General features: G+C 36.6%; 1 protein-coding gene across 3 annotated transcripts in view; it reads right to left on the bottom strand.

Moving 5' to 3' along the window:
* Window positions 1-6753, bottom strand: part of CTDSPL2 (CTD small phosphatase like 2) — an 88166-nt gene extending 81413 nt beyond the window's left edge. For 2 of the 3 annotated variants that reach the window (XM_019725319.3, XM_019725320.3), the window contains exon 1: window positions 6587-6753. The gene's annotated coding sequence lies outside the window, so the exon portion shown is untranslated. The other variant, XM_074327825.2, reaches the window with a different exon arrangement.
* Window positions 6754-14483: the final 7730 nt, after the last annotated feature.

The raw sequence follows: 14483 nt of genomic DNA, 5'->3' as shown, positions 1-14483 counted from the left end.
CCAAGAATGTTCCTTCCTCATAAGATTTCCTGATCCCAAACAATATTTGAAGCAAACAATTAGGGTTGCAAATTGTCTTGTGTTAACAAGATTATAATAATGATACAAGGAAAACTCAGTTGATAATTTGCTACTGTGGTGTTGAGTGTATAAATTCCTATTAAAACAAAAGAGCACATTGTATATGAAGGATTCTTAAAATTACCTAGGACTAACCGAATATACATTTTCACAAAATGTTTGCTGAATGAAGGGAATAAGAGGGAAACAAAAAAGTGGGTAATAAATATAAAAAAAATTGTAAGATCAGAAACTTTAAAGGCAACAGTCTGGGTTTTGCCATAAAATTTAGGCATATGTAAATTATAACTTGTCTATATAAAGAATATATGCATGTAAGCTTCTGGAGTAGGCTCCTGAGGGAGTTACTAGAGGAATAACCTCTGACTAGGAGGCACCAGTTGTAAACCTATCATTAGTTAGCTGTGACATTGATTAAGTCATGCAATCATTCTAGCACTTCATTTCCTCAACAGCAAAAGAAATTATTGGACAACAGACCTGTGCATTTCACTACATGTAAATTTTATATTAAAAAAAGTTGTCAAAGTGGGAGATGAGTCATTAATTAATCTGAGCTGTTTGCATCCTTTTATCATATATAACTCATCCCAAAGCACCCTAATTAAGACAAACATTTACTATATGTAGTTAAAAAAGTCTTCAGAATGGTTCATCATTAATAAAATAAAGATATTATTGGAATAGGTGACCCCTTTGGTTTCTTCTAGCTAAATTTCTATGGGTTTGTTCATTTAGACTATATTACAAATGGTATCACTACTGAATTTATATTAAAAAGTTATATTTGTGAAAGAAAAGGCTGAAAATCATTGCCTTCATTGACACCAAGTGACATTTTCAAAAGTGTCAGCATCCGTTTCACTACCTATATTTCTAGCCTGACTAATCTGAAATCAACAGCTTCAGGTATGGCAACTGTCCACTTTTACTCTCCACTATTCTCTTAAGCCTTCATTAAACGACTTCAGAGAAAGAAGAGATTTTTCTATCCCTCCTACTTATCAGCTAATAAAATTCAAAAGTCAACTAGGGCAGGAGTAAGTAGAGGAGTATTACATAAAGCATCAACTTCAAGACAGGAAGATGCTTTTCATCGAATCCTTTCCAACAAAGTGTGTGGTCAAGATAAGTGGTCCTTTTGCATCATTATTACTTTTGATGTATGATTCTCTTTTTATTAGTTAATATTATAGGATTCTTCAGGAACTACTAAATAAACTTATGAACAAAAAAATTTGCCAAAATATAGGGTACATACAAAAAATGAGAGAGAAGCTGAGTCAGGTTGATAAAATCATAGGTTATTTTTTCCTCTTAAAGTTTTCTTCAATGAACAACACCCCCCCCCCAAATATTTTTTCTATAACCATGATCAATTAATTTTCACTAGAGAAAAATATGTGGGCTGTTAGGTTAGTAATGCCTAAAACACTCATGAAAATATGAATTGATATTTTAAAGATGGCATTACTCAGTCTGCTGATCACTGAGAACATTTAAGGCACAATCATTCAGATATACGTGCTAAAATAGGATTAGTACACCAACTTAAGATCTTGTATGTCCTTAATAGAAACTCCATTAGGGCAGAGCCGGTATCTGTTATGGACAGAATGAGACAGTATGTCCTGCTGAAAACATACCTGTATTTCTTTAACCTAAGCTTTAAAAGAACAGTAATTTGGAGATGTATTAACAACCTCCAGTAAATATAATTTAAACATCTTGCAAAAAAGAGCATTCTATTACATGGTATGAAAGAAATTCATACCAATAAAACTTTATAACAATGTGTTATTTTAGCAAAAATACAGGTTATGAATTTATAAGAACTGAGTACCATAATATTCATGAGAAACATTTTTTTCCCTTCAAAAAGCACATAGAAAACTCGTCACTCCAGTCTACCATTTTTTTCTTATTACTAACCTTTCTATAATATATATATTCCAACATACACACTTTTTAAATTTACTGGGATCACCTGTATACATACAGGTCACAATGTACTTATTGGATAGACTAAAGAAGAAAAATTAAAGACTGAAACAAATATAATTTCAGCATAATTTTCCTAAAAGTTCTTTTTATTTAGTAATTCTCACCAAAACTGGACATGGGAGAGATATACCTACTTATTTATACTTTTTTTTTGACAAAAACTTCTATTTAAAGAAAATTAATTTTATATGAAACTTACTCTCAGCCCAGCAGAAATCTGAAATCCTCAGAACACATTAATTTGATAAGAATCATGAAATACTGACAAAGAAAAATAGATATTAACGAAAAATTATAGAATTATGAAGCAAAACATCAAGGCCATTACCCCAAATAAATTTGCACTGAATATATGCAATAATTCCCCACTACTCTTATCACTAACTACCAAGGAAAAACTAATCATCATGACAGATTAAACTGAAGATAAGGTTTATGGAGAGTGAGTTTTTAAGCTACTAGTCAAAGATGAGGTATAATCATAATTCTCTAACAAAAGTGCCATTGTGTTTGCTACTACTGAAAAAAAATAAAATAAAAGGGTATATTCCCAATGAAGGAAAAAAATGCATGATTGAAATATGACTGTATTTTTCAAATAATTATTATCAGTACACCAAAATTACAGGATTGTATAATTATCTTATGGAACAAAATACATTAAAGCAGGTACTTGTAAGGTCAATGAGAGATTAATAATTTTCAATTCAATAGGATAATCATACATATTTGGGAAATACCAGGAAGAAAGCAAATATTACTAAAATAAAGAATCATAGTTTTTTCTCAACTAAAAAGATACTTGTGTAATCTGGTATTTTTATTTAACAAAGAATATACTTTTAATAAAATGTGCTTTTAAATTCCTAAAGATTACTTTCACTGGTCAACATGAGAAACTGAAAATATCAGGTTATGCTGCTAACAAGGTCTCAATCTTCCCCCTTTTTTTTAGCAATGTCTCTGCTGTTTTAGTTCCCAATTTCTCAATATAAAAGTATTTAGTCCAAAGAAAGAAAACATTCTCCCTAACTGTATAAACTACTATTATTAAATATTAATCCCAATTATTTATAAAGTATTCAAATGCCTTTCAATGGAACAGTTTTGTTTTTCTTTAATCAAAGTAATAAACACATTTCCTGTCCTAAAAGTATTATAGATATTATGAAAACCTGATTGCTAGAACCTCAAATCAAAGCACTGATGATTCATGTTTAATCTAGACATACTTCCTTTTCTACAATCTCCTTAAATTAATATAGGAGAGCCTATGAATACCATAAAACATGGGGTCAGTAATACAGTCAACCGGCCTACTGTGACCTTATATTAAAGTTAAAAGACTTTTTATGTAAATATTTTACAACACTGTTTTTTCAATGGCATTTCAGTATTTCTCTTCACTCTTCTAAAAATACCAAACTAACTGGGGGACCTACAGATGAAGGATAGAAAAGGGCTGGCTAAATCTATAAATCTACTTGTCCGTAAGGTCCTACGATTATTCCTGGGACCACACTTAGTCTCACCCATCATTACTGTCAGTTTCGCAAGATTCCCAAAGGACCCCAAGAGGGCCGAGCTTCAAACTATGACTCTACCCCCACTGTATCTTTCTCCCCTAGGCAATGTTCCTACATGCCACACACCTATTATAAAAGCTTACTTCTGTATGCCACTGCCTCTGAACCCTCGCCTGGTTTGTACAGGCATAGCAAATTTATTTGATAAATTAATCTGCGCCAATACTGTCAATAAAACACAGTATTTTAAAGTTTCTCTTTCAGAGAATTTGTGATTTTAAACAGAATATTTTAGAAAGAATTCCATAACACACAGGAGAGACACAAATAAAGTTTGACACTGGCAATTCTCAAATTATACCTCACAGTCAACCACCTAGTTTAACTATTTGTAATGTAGATCCAATTACAATTTAATACAGTTTAAATTAAAAATTAATGTAGTCATACAACCAGTTGTGAATATATGTCTGGCTTAGATATATATCTCATGGCAAATATCAATTAAGTGGAAACTAAAACTGCAGTTGTATAGTTTCATTATAAATCCTGCATCTGTTAAATCTTCTCATCTTCGAAGTAGAGCAAATGACTGCCTATAGCTAATCCAGTTAAATGGTAAGTTTTTAATCTACCCAGAAGAATTACTTAGAGCACACCATATATGAGGTCTTCTCAGCATATTTGATATTTATCACTTAAAGTGTCTTTTCTACCTTACACTTTCACAACTTGGTAAATTACAAATATAATTAGATAGTGTTTATTTTGAATTCTGATATACACTTTATTCTATATCACATTAGTCCAAAGCACAGTCTCCTATGACTGAGATAAGTTAATACCATTTTATTCAATCTGCAATTAATTCCACAGTTACGAGTCTGGAGTCCTGTACTCTTCTGAATAACAGGTCCAAGTTTTTTTAAACCAGAACTGAATAGATTCTGCTATATAATAATCTTGTGAAGCAACCTCTTGACCAGAAATTTCAAATGTGAGAATAGTTAGATAAATTTGGGAAAGGTAGAACTTTCCTAATTCTTAATTTCTTAACAGTGGAAAAAATAACATTACTAGCTCTACGTAGATTGGAGTATTATAAAATATACCAATCCTATTTGGTTTTCTAATCGTATTAGGAATTTCTATATAGCTACAAATTCACAAAGGTTAAGATCTATACCACTTAGAGCATAAGAAGAGCGCAGGTACTACATGAATGTAGAATTAAAACAATTTGGGTAAATTCTTGAAGACAAAGTCCACACACAATGTTCACTCAGCTACCTGTAAACCAAATTGTATTAAAAATATTAACGCTTATGAACTACCCAAAAAGGTTACTGAAGTACAGACAAAGCCTATACTAGACCAATAATTTATTTTACAACCTTTTAAAGTCACATATTTGGCCCTACTTTTTAAGCAAATTGGCTCAGCCAGTATTCAACATGCCCTCACCTCCACTTCCCATTCCCGATTTTTTGGTCCTAGAAAATAAGTATGAAGTGCAACTCAATCCTAAATGACTGCTTCACATAAGAGCTACATTTTGCCTTGACTTTCTTTATGACCTTGGAGGGAAATACATCAAATGATGACTATAATGATGTTTGTATGTTCCTGTTTATTAATGAAATTTAATCCTAAGGTGCTAACAACAGCAAAGTCTTTTAAACTGGACCTAGAGATCTAGAAGCCTTTGAGTTATAAAGATCAAATGATATGAAATATGAACATTTTAAAAACTTAATTTGACTAGCTAAAAAAAACTAACTACAAAGGCCCCAAAATTCAACAAGATCAGAAAACAAATTCTGAAAAACACCAACAGCCTCTTTATTACTTCTCTATATTCATAGACAATTGATCTGTAATGTAAAAAAAAAGGAATAAAACTAGCTTTAACTAGCTATTTCCTTGCTTTAACAGATGGACAACAAACAAAAATTTAAACCTGTCAAAGAATGGAAAGACAACATATTTAAAAACCTACAATCTGAAAATAATGAAGATAAATCAATCATTTAAGTCCCTAATTTGTACACTTATATGTTGGGCAGTAATCTTGGTATTGCTTTATTAGCATTAGAAAGCTAGATCCCTGCCTTGGAGGAACATCTAACTGTAAGTACATCTCATTTTAGGACCTTAGGGCAGTTTACGAGCAGCATCTCTTTAGGCTTCCCTAAGGTACGCTAAAGTGCTTAACATCATCACACATCCAGCCACCACTAGGCTGAGAAGTAAATAAACACAATTTACTTACACAATTATTTACCACGGAATTCGAGTCAAGAATGCAAAAGTAAACATCCATACTGGCAACGTAATACTCAAAGAAAGCGCAGAACACTACAGACGGTAAGATTCATCCTTAATTGACCACTACGGAAACCAGAGGCCTTCCACATGGGTTGTTCATTACTATCACTATTGCTTTGAAAAACAATGTCAACTCAACATCTTAACAGTACAGAAAATAAACAGAACTTAGTGAACTCTCTTCTTCCAGATCCCCAAAAGGTGTTTATAAAAACTGAGAGCAACGCCCCCCTAAAAGCACCTTACTAGAAAGAATGAAATATTGAAAACATCAGGTGGGCCAAGGTTAGAAAAGCTGATCTAACCCAATTACCCAGACAGACCACAGGGTTTGGGACTAGGAACGTGAGATTGGGGTGGGGGTGGGTAGCGAAGTGAAATCTAACCCCAGAAATCACAACACAGGCCGCGCAGCCTGAGAGCTGAAGCTGGCGGGAAGTGAGCTGCCTTTCTGTTCCCAGAGGAAAGTCCAGAGAAGAGCGTCTCCACACCGCGGACGTACGAGGCGCCAAGAGTGCATGCCTACCAAGGCGCGGGAGCCGCTGGAGTACCCGGTTGAGAAGGGGAGGAGATCCCGGCACACGGCCCTGGAAGAGGAGGAAGACTAGGGTTGGGAGCAGCGGCAGTGTCTGGACGAGGGGGATTACCTAACTATGACGACAGAGAAGTGTCTTCAGGCTCCGGCGATGGTCCCGACTGCGCAATGTGTGGTGTCTTTCCCGCTTAGCCCGCAGCAGCAACAGAACCAGCTCCTTCAGCCAGTCGCCATTTCCCGCCTACCGACCTGCTGCACCGCACGGACAGGGACCCGGATGGAAAGCGGCCTCTGCGCGCAGGCGCTTTAACTTCCTCCTCCCCCTCCCGCCACAATTCCGCGAGGTGGGAGGGAAGGAATGCGGGGCGGCCACAGCGGCAAAAAAAAAAAAAAGAAAAGAAAAAAAAGAAAGAAAGAAAAAACAAGTTTTACTTCCGTGAAGAGCGTTGGAGTTCCTGCCGCCGGAAGAAACTCGCGAGCCCGATATTCCTGACAAAAATTCAATGCAGGGCCTTAGGACCAGATGGAATAACAATAACAAAACCTATCTGGATACGCCAAGGGCCTGGGGGATATTTGTACTTTAGGGGCCTCCGTAGCTGGCTGTGTAGTGGTCGCAGGGGGAGTAGGGAGTAAAGCGTTAAGAGTGGAGAGGCGGGGACCCGAAGGACGGTTTTTCCTCCTGCTACTAACGGAATTGCTTAGGCAGAGCTGGGAGGGGGAGCGCGCCCTCGCCCCGGAGGCGGGGCTTAGGAATGCGTCGCGCACTCCGGCGGCTAGGGTTTTAGTAACGCGGGCGCGCCAGGTGGGTGGAGCCGAGTAGGAGGGGGTGGGACTAACGGCTTGGCGCGCTGGCAGAGGTGGTGTGTGGAGAGCGCAGCCGGAGGTGAGGGTAAGACGAATCCTTCTTCTTCGTCTTTCCTGGGATCCCGGTGGCCCATAAGACCTTCTTTCCAACTCACTGCCTAGAAGACATAGCAATTGCTCCTAGATCTGTCTTACAAGCCCACGCCCTTCATCTCCACGCCATGTCAGCGGTGGTTCTGCTGAGAAATCAGATACAGACAGATGGGTTTCCACCTGCAGGCCTGGATCAAAGGATGATCAACCTCCCTGGGTGAAAATGTATCAATCCGGAGCGTCCAGTCTTAGTGAAATATCAGTAAACCAAGCCTAGTGGTTGGAAGAGCATTATGTTTACTAAAACTCCGTTCACTCATAATTCAATCAAGAAATGTTTATTGAAAAACCACAATGTGTTAGGCCCATACTAGTATATGCGAGAGACACAACACTGAGCAACAGTGACTGGACCCTGCCTTCCCAGAGTTCACAGTCTATTGAAGGTGACAAGTAAACAATTTAAATACAGTGATAGACTACAAGAAAGTTATTGACATATCAGGAGTGTCTGTAAGGGAGTCTGGAAGGCTCTCATGAGATGACGTCTAAATGAGACAGAAAGGAAGAGCGGATGCTACAGAGGAAGTGTGTGTAAACAATAAAGCAAACAACAAATGGGAAGGTCCAAACACAAGATTGTGTTGAGCAGTTGAGCAAATAGTTCTGTGCGCTACTAGGGAATAGAGATGAGGGGAGGATAGTGGAGAGAGATGAGGTTGAGAGGTACGCTGAGAACGCTTGTGTATCTGTTTGTTTCTTTTTCAAAGTGTGAAGCAGGTAGGTTGTCTTCTGAAAGGCATATACTAGAGATCCTGTCAGAGCTCTGAGTTATTTGCATCCTAAATCTTCCTAGTACAAGAATGTTCTGCGACGTTTATTGAGAGTCCATCGAATGCAGCATGCAGAACTGGTAATAGTCCACAAAATAATAGATTCCTGAAAAACCAACTGGAAATCAACAAATGGTTATTGATTATCTAGTGTGTATCATGGAAAACAATAGAATATAAACTAAACAATTACCCCAATTGATGACTACAATAATTCTTAAATCAAATAAAAAAAATTCCTAAAAAAAAGTTCCAAGTAGTAATTTAATACCTTCAACTCTTCTAAAACTTAAGTAAAATATGCCATTGACAAAGCACTTTTGTATGCATTTACATGCATTTTGATTCTCTCAACAACCCTGTGAGAAAGGTAGAATAGGTGGTAATAGTCTCCTCACTCTTCAGTTGAAGACACTTAAGTTTTTTTTTTAAAAGGAGAGGGGAGAAGATACTTATATAAAGACAGTCACAATCAGCTAGTAAGAAATACAATCAAGTCTTCCTGCTCATTAGACCACATCCCACTGTTCTATGGCTAGAAGATACTAAGCTGAGAAAAGTAGATACTAACTTGAGAAATGTTGCTGGTAGTAAGCCTAAATGCTTTTGCAATTTAACATTTTAACACCATTTTTTCACAGAGGATAACTGTGTTTTGTTCTCTTTTTCACCTCAGTCATTTACATCCAATGGTCTCTTTCTCCTAGTCTCTTCTGCAACATCTAAGTGGATTGTTGTGAAGATCAAATGAGATTATTTATGGAAAACATTTAGCAGTGTTTTTCTTGATCCTTAAGTGGTAGTTAATGCCATTAAGCTTCAGTAACAACCCTGTCCAAGATTTTAGAATAAGATAAAGGTTTAAAAATACAAACTTAAAAAAAGTCTTAAGTATATTTAGATGTAAAGCAGTAGCCACTGGGGGAAAAATGTAATGCAAAAAACTAGTGACATGCATGGCTTATAAATTATTCAAAACTATTGCTATGTGAAAACATTAATGAAATAGGATGTTCACTAAGTAATGCCATAGAAGTAACTTGGATCTTCAATAGTTTTTCAGTAGGTCTCTATTCCAGAGTATATGGAGCATATGCACCTCACAATCCATTCTTACATTAATTCTATCTCTATGAGTTACATTTTTGTTACTGTTATTACAACTAGGAAGTAATAGTCATAATATTGAAATACCAAAAGCTGTCATTTTGCTCCAGTATTGCAATAACTTGATGGCAATGACCATCTCAAACTTAATACAGTCAAAATTAAATTCAAACCTGCTACTCTCTGTGTTCTCCACTTCACAGAATACGGTTTTTATTTCTCATATCTAACGTCAAATTCATTGTAAGTTCAATAAACTAAACCTTCAAAATATATCCTGAATCCAAACACTTCTCATCACCTCAGCTACCTTTGTAGTTCAAGAAAGATCATCTCTCACCTGGAATACCGTCACAGCCTTTAGAGTCTTACTTCTTCATTCTTGGACCTCCTTTAATCTTTCCAACACAGTAGCCAGAGTGATCATTTTAAACTTCTTTGTTAATTTTCCACCACCGTTAAAATCTAGTCTTGACTATGATAGGCAAGGACCCTCATCCGCTGACTCTTGGCTACTTCACTAACTGCATTCCCTACCACTTGCTCTTTGTACTCCAGTCATACTGGCTAACTAACTGTTCTTTGAAAAAGTTTATCAAGGGCTTTGTATTTATTGTTTCCTCTGCCTCCAATTTTCTTCCACTAGACCTGTGCTATTCAGTAGCCACTAGCCGTGTACAGCTACTGAGCACTTGAAATGTGGCTAGTGTGACTGAGGAACTTAATTTTGTTTGATTTTAATTTAAAATTTAAAATTGATACTTGAGTGACTGTTTAACATGGATTCCATTTGGAGTGATGAAAAAGTTCTGGAACTAGACACTGGTGATGGCTGCACAACATTGTGGATGTATTTAATGACACTGAATTGTACACTTTAAATGTAAATGTATAATGGTAAATTTTGTGTGTATTTTACTACAGTAAAAAGCTTGGTATTTTTAACTCAAAGGAGTTGAAAACTTATGTCCAGACAAAAACCTGCACACAAATGTTTATAGCAGCTTTATTCATAATTGCCAAAACTTGGAGCAACCAAGATGTCCTTCAGTAGGTAAATGGATAAACAAACTGGTACAGCCACACAATGGAATATAATTCAATTAAAAAGAAATGAGTTTATCAAGCCATGAAAAGACATGGGGGAATCTTAAATGCATATTACTAAATGAATGAAGCCACTCCAAAAAGGCTATATACTGTATGATTCCAAGTATATGACATTCTGGCAACAGCAAAACTATGAAAATATCAGTGGTTGCCAGGGGTTTAGGGCTAGGAAGGAGGAATAAGTGAAACACAAGTGACTTTTAGGGAAGTGAAACTATTCTGCATGACACTATAATAGTGAATATATGTCATTATACATTTGTCCAAACCCATAGAATGTACAATACAAAGTGTGAATACTAATGGGAACAAAAACTTTGGTTGATAATGTGTCAATGTTGGTTTATCAATTGTTACAATTCTATACTGGTGCAGGATGTTGATGGTGGGGAAAGCTGGGGGAGGGGAGGACTCTGTACTTTCTATTCAATTTTGCTGTGAACCTAAAACTGCCATAAAAAGTAAAGTCTATTGAAAGAACTTAATACTTGATTCAGTTATTGGAAAACTTTTTAAGCGTGCTTGGAACATGACTATGTGAATATACTTAACTATAAATTAATTGAATTCTAAATACCAATCATATTTCCAATGACAATTTAGTGTCCAAATTGAGATGTGCTGTAAATGTAAATATATACACTAGATTTCAGATTTAGTACAAAAGAAAATATCTCATTAATAGTATCCTATATTGTTTACATGTTAAAATGGTAATATTTCTAATATATCGGTCAAATAGGAAAATTTCATCGGTTTTCTAAATGTGGATACTAGAAAATTTTAAATTGGTTTGCATTATATTTCCATTGGATAGTGTTGCACAGGATATTCACATGGCTTGTACTCACACCACCTGTCAGAATGGTCCTCCCTGATCAAGCTATCTAAAATAGAATACTTCCATCACTATTCCTTTATTCTGATTTATTTTTCTCATAGCATGTATCACTATAATTATAGAAAATAGTTGTCTATCTCTTCCTCTGACATATAAGTTCCATAAAGGCAGGGACTTTGTCACTGTTGTATCCACAGTATTCAGAACAGTTCTCTACACATATTAGGTACTCAATAAGTAAATGAAACAATGATCATTGTTCTTTCATGATGGAATCTTTAGGCTTATGTTTTAGGGGTGAGTGGAGAGCATCTTGAGGACTCAATATTTGATGAATCCCAAATCCATATTTCTGGGTCTCAACATTTCAATCTTCTATTTCCAAATACTTAAAGAACAACTATATTTGTGTCTTCAAGTTCATTCTAGTGCCATCTCTAATCTGCTATTAAACACATCCAACGAATTTTTCATTTCAGTTATTGTACTTTGCAGTTCTAGAATTCCCATTATATAATTTTCATGTCTGTGCTGAGATTCTCTGTTCACTCACGTAAGACATTTTCGTTTAATCTTTGAACATATTTTAATACATGCATCAACAAGTAACAATATAAAAAATAACAAAGGCCATGTTAAATTTTTAAAACGATGGATCACATTCTTTTTGTCTTCATGTCTAGTAAATTTTTATTGAATACTGGACATTGTGCATATGTTGTAGAGATTCTGGATTCTGTTATCTTCTGAAAAGTGATGATTCTTGTTTTAGCAGGTACTTCAGTTACTGAGTGGTCAACTTTAAGGGGTATATAGGCTTAGTTTGGTTTTGTTAGTTCATGTCTATGGAAAGCCTAAAGAGTTTTATAAGTTCCAACTTAGCAGGAGTCAAGCTCCATATTGTGTCTCCTGACAATCTTGTCAGAGCATGTTAGAGCAGGTCTAGAGTAGGTCTTACTTTAGGGCATGTTCTACTCCGAAGGTATGGTCTTTCTAGTATTTCAGCTGGATGCCTCAGTTGTTAAGATCTCCATCTTGGCAGGCCCAGAAACCCAATGTCTCTTAGCACTGCTTTTATGCCAACACTTGTTGACCTTTGGCATGTATTTTCCATTCTCAATTGTGTAGCTACTGCTATCTGGTAAGTATCAAGTGGTCTTGCTCTGATTATATACTGCCCTGGACTTGTGGTGACCCCACATAGATTTCTGGAATAGCTCTTTGAATAGCTCTCTTCTCTGATACCCAACCTCATAGATTCCTGCTTCAGCTGCTCCCCACTATGATCTGTCTTCTCAGCTCAGCACTCCAGCCTCTTTACACCACAGAAAACTGGCTGATTGTGGGGCTCAGCTGCTTAAGTTTCCCTTCTCTGCTTGAATACAGTTGCTTAATATATCTTGTCCAGTTTTATAGCTGCTACTAATCCAGAAGGGATAGTCAAGTTAATCATAGCCAAAAGCAGAAGTCTCCCGTCTCAAATTTTTTTTGAAGTAGAACTAAGGAAAGAGGAGCAGCCCCTCTCAGATCACAAAAATAAGAAAATGTGGGGCCGGCCCAGTGGTTCAGGTGGTTAGAGCTCCGCGCTCCTAACTCCGAAGGCTGCCGGTTCGATTCCCACATGGGCCAGTGGGCTCTCAACCACAAGGTTGCCAGTTCAATTACTTGAGTTCCGCAAGGGATGGTGGGCAGCGCCCCCTGCAACTAAGATTGAACATGGCACCTTGAGCTGAGCTGCCGCTGAGCTCCCAGATGGCTCAGTTGGTTGGAGCGCATCCTCTCAACCACAAGGTTGCCGGTTCGACTCCCGCAAGGGATGGTGGGCTGTGCCCCCTGCAACTAGTAACGGCAACTGGACCTGGAGCTGAGCTGTGCTCTCCACAACTAAGACTGAAAGGACAACAACGTGAAGCTGAACGGCACCCTCCACAACTAAGATTGAAAGGACAACAACTTGACTTGGAAAAAAGGCCTGGAAGTACACACTGTTCCCCAATAAAGTCCTGTTGCCCTTCCCCAATAAAAATCTTAAAAAAAAAAAAAAAAAGAAAATGTGACATACTGGAATTCTTGGTTAGAGCTTTGAGTAGGGTGGCTAGTCTGAGAGAATGAAGGTAAAGAAAAAAGCAGAAATGGGAGTTGGATAAACAAAGATGGCAGCATCCAAGTCCTTGTTTCAATTGTCCTCAAGTCCAGGAGACTCTTGCCCTGTATGCAATTTGCTTACATGGACCATTAAATTTCCCCTTTTTTTCTGGTATAGTTGGTTGAATTTTCATTTGGAACCCTTAGTGAGGAGAATCTTTTAAAAGGAACTGGATGTAGCCCAATTAGAACTGAATATTGATGGCCCACATGTGATGTTAGAACTTTGGAAATGTATTGATATTACCGTGATTGTCTTATTTGGAGTCATTGGGCCAGACATGTGAGGGAACAGAAGTTTCCAAGATCAGTCATTATGGAAAATGACTGTCTCCCTCACAAATATTTTTTAACAGATTCTCTGTCCTCGTATTTCAGCAAATTTTGTTGTTAGAGCATTATACAAATGAGAAGTCAAAAAGGCACACAATCTTCCGATTTTTAAAAATAAATGGACACGTTTTAGAAATGATTTTGAAGTCCGAATATTTACCGTGGAATCATCCTTCCATGTATATTTTATATTCTGTATTTTCTCTTTATGGGTCAATAGCAAGTTGCCTGAACTTACAAGGTTGTCATTATCTTACCCCTTCCATACCTCTTCAGCCTCATTTTTCTCCTTCTTGCTCATGATATTCTAGCCTCACAAATGTAATGTTTCAGTTAAATAAAAACCTGAATATTTGGAACCTTAGAGTCTTTGGAACTTGGTTTTATTTTTAATAGCTTTTATCATTATTTAAAACTATCTGGTTCATGTTTACTTGTATATTGTCTGACTGCTCCCAGTTGAATGTAAGCTCTATGTAAAAAGAAACCTGGCCTATCTTATCCACAGTAGTATTCTTACTACCTAGAACAATGCTGGGCACGTAGGAAATACTCAATATTTGTTGAATAAACTAGCACTGCAGTAAATATCCCTAGTGTAAAAATGTCTGCCATTCTAGTTTAGCTTAGCTTAAAATAAATTCTAAATGTACTCAAATTTTGGTGTTAAAATGTAACTATTTGAATCACATGAGTGTGATGATGTGTATGTCTGTATCAGAATAAGCAACATAGTAAAA

This window comes from Rhinolophus sinicus, chromosome 3 (genome assembly GCF_057876585.1).
Source record: "Rhinolophus sinicus isolate RSI-liver-muscle chromosome 3, RSI-T2T, whole genome shotgun sequence".
NCBI classification, from domain to species: Eukaryota; Metazoa; Chordata; class Mammalia; order Chiroptera; family Rhinolophidae; genus Rhinolophus; species Rhinolophus sinicus.
Note: the sequence above shows the minus strand (reverse complement) of the source record. Positions and strands in the feature narration are given on the sequence as shown.